At 34.5% G+C, this 2,800-nt stretch overlaps 1 pseudogene; it reads right to left on the bottom strand.

Moving 5' to 3' along the window:
• Window positions 1-234: 234 nt before the first annotated feature.
• On the bottom strand, window positions 235-1,261 carry Mrpl47-ps2 (mitochondrial ribosomal protein L47, pseudogene 2; annotated as a pseudogene).
• Window positions 1,262-2,800: the final 1,539 nt, after the last annotated feature.

Genomic DNA, 2,800 nt, shown 5'->3' with positions numbered 1-2,800 from the left:
AGCACATCATAGCATCAGTAATAGTGGCTAAGATCACCCCCAGTGAGTCAGTCCTGAGAGTCGCTCATCTGATGGGTCTCTGGTATTTTCTAGAGGGTCCCCCCATCTTCCACCACTGCCCCCAGACTGCTTATTTACATTCATTCTCTTGACTTTTTGAACTTCTCTCCTGTCTCCCCAGCCCATATATGATACTGCCCACCTTCCTTTCTCCCATCCAGGTGCCTCCCTCCTTCTGCCTCCCATGATTATTTCCTTCCCCCTTCTAAATGGGATTGAAGTCTCCTCACTTGGGCCTTTCTGCTTGTTATATTTCTTCCTTTATAAAGTGCATGTCTTTATAAACTGTTTAGCAGTTATTCACATCAAGACACAGGCTTTAAGAACAATGGATCCCATTTTACACAGTACTTGATTTCCAATCTTGAGAGAGAATTTTGCCTGAAGGATATTTTTCTTTCTTTTTTTGTAAACTTTTCTTTCCTGCCTCAATGCAGGTGTATTTCTCAACTCTCAGTCTGATAAAGAGATCCACATAGGGTATGGCAAAAAACTACCTCCTGTTGTATCTTTTGTTTGGTTACCAAGGTATAGGCCACTGCTTATATTTGTGCCAGATGACTCATCCAACGATGTCCCTTCTCCAAGCACCAAGTCTTGTTTTTTTCTTGATCCATCTGAAGAAGCCTTAAAGCATCTTTCCTCTCCTGGACAACTTTATCTAAGGCGTCCATGGAATCAACAGCCTTTTCTAACCGCTCTGGACTTGACATTTGCTATCTCTGTCATTTGGCCTCCTTCTCTAGAGTTAGAAGCATGTTTCTTTCCTTCAGAAGAACATGCAAAAGTTTATAGAAGTCTTCTTCATTTTTGTTACTGAGCTGCTGGCAAATCTATGAAGATCCAGATTTGATTTCTCTTCACCAATTCTTTGGGTCATCAAAATATTCTTCTAGTCCTTTCCTTGACAAAGTAGTATAAAGTAATTTACACTGGAGAAAAGATGTGGCATGTGATGTGTTCTTATGAAATGAATTGAAAGAAACCTGCAACTGGAGTGAGCAGGGGCCTTGGGACTTACTAGGGAACCAGAAGATTTCAGGGATGCTGAGGGTCTTGTGCAAACACTCACTAGGCTGGTGGTAGAGATGTTTCTAATGTAGACTGACTGTGTCACTTATATATTATTTCTATAGTTAAAAAATCTTGCAATATTATTGTGGATGTGCCTCTTTGTCCTTGTCCTCACCTTTGTCTCCATCCTCCTTGTCTTCCTATTACTCTTCTTCTCATTCTTCTGTTTCTCTCTCTCTCTCTCTCTCCCTCCCCCCCCTAAGTCTTCTGTTTTGTGGTTTAGGGATCATATTAGAGAGGCCAATAGAAAAATCTATACTTGCTTAAACTATCACTTACTGTAAGTACCAAAAATAGACCAAAAAAAACCCCAGAAAAACAAAAAAACAAAACAACAACAACAACAAAAAAAACAGAACAAGGCTGGAACTAGACTAGATCTAGATGATTACATTTAAGCGTATAAATACAGCTAATGCCATTGCTAAACAGTTAATAGTATTAAGCAGTTAATCCCTACACTAGAAAGAGATCTACAGGAAGAAGAACTAACCAGTAGTTTTGAATTACTCAAAGACATAACTAGTGGACACAGTGGACAAACATAAAAGATATGTAAAGTTACCTATATTATAATAAGATATTTAGGTGTAATGTATATTAGAATACATATGCACATGTGTGTTGCATATAATTGCATGTGTACAAAAGGAGACAATATCTATATAATCATAAAAGAAATAGTATATATGTAATGAAATGAATAAGCTCATTTTTAGTTAAAATAATTTGTAATAAAATAGCGAAATATAAAATATTAAATGCATTTAAATTCATGAGTTCATAAAAATATTTAAAATGTAAAAATCTTATTTTTGAAATATAAGGAAACTAAATTGTTCCTACAATTCATAATATTATTAATCTAAAGAAACAGAATTCATCATATGGTGTTTTTTCTGGACAAACTGTATTGCCTCATAAGAAATTGTTGATGAATTTATTTTATGTAGGATTATTCTGATACATAGAAAATAAATTAAAATCTAAATTGTACCACTTTATGATGTATAGCCAGTTAATAGTTCTAATATAGCCGATATAAAAACAATGACAATTGTTTGTTGTAGTCAACATAGAAGAAAAACATCATCTATGGACCATAGCTGCTCAAAATATTAGACAGGAAAATGATCCAGTTTCTAAATCTGACACTAATTACCAAAATGCTACAGGGAATAAAGATGTCTTAAAGTCAGCATGAGAACCCAATCAACAAACCCCTGCTGGGAAGAACTCTACAGGTCAGATTTACAGTGTCTTGAAGATGAATTTTTAAAGTAACACAAGAAAGGTGGGAGTGCCTACCCATTCAAAGTAACTGACACAAGGAGTAATTGTAGATCTTTGTTTGATAAAACTCAGATTTTAAAAATTAAACAGTCAAGAAACCTCTATCTGGATACCAATTACAATTAAGAAATAATTGCTGTTTTTTAGATCTCTCAACAGTGTGATAATTATGTTTAAAAGTCATTATCTAAACTGTATTTTGAAATGCTTCAATAACATTCTTTTAATAATAGTTAAGAAGGGAAAGGCAGTGGATAGGCATATATATGAAAATAATAGGGATCAGGCAAAATTTAAAATTTAAAATATCATTATTATTTTATGCATATGGTATTTTGATTATGTATATGTCTGCATAGATGCCTAGTATCCA

This window comes from Rattus norvegicus, chromosome 3 (genome assembly GCF_036323735.1).
Source record: "Rattus norvegicus strain BN/NHsdMcwi chromosome 3, GRCr8, whole genome shotgun sequence".
Lineage (NCBI taxonomy): Eukaryota > Metazoa > Chordata > Mammalia > Rodentia > Muridae > Rattus > Rattus norvegicus.
Note: the sequence above shows the minus strand (reverse complement) of the source record. Positions and strands in the feature narration are given on the sequence as shown.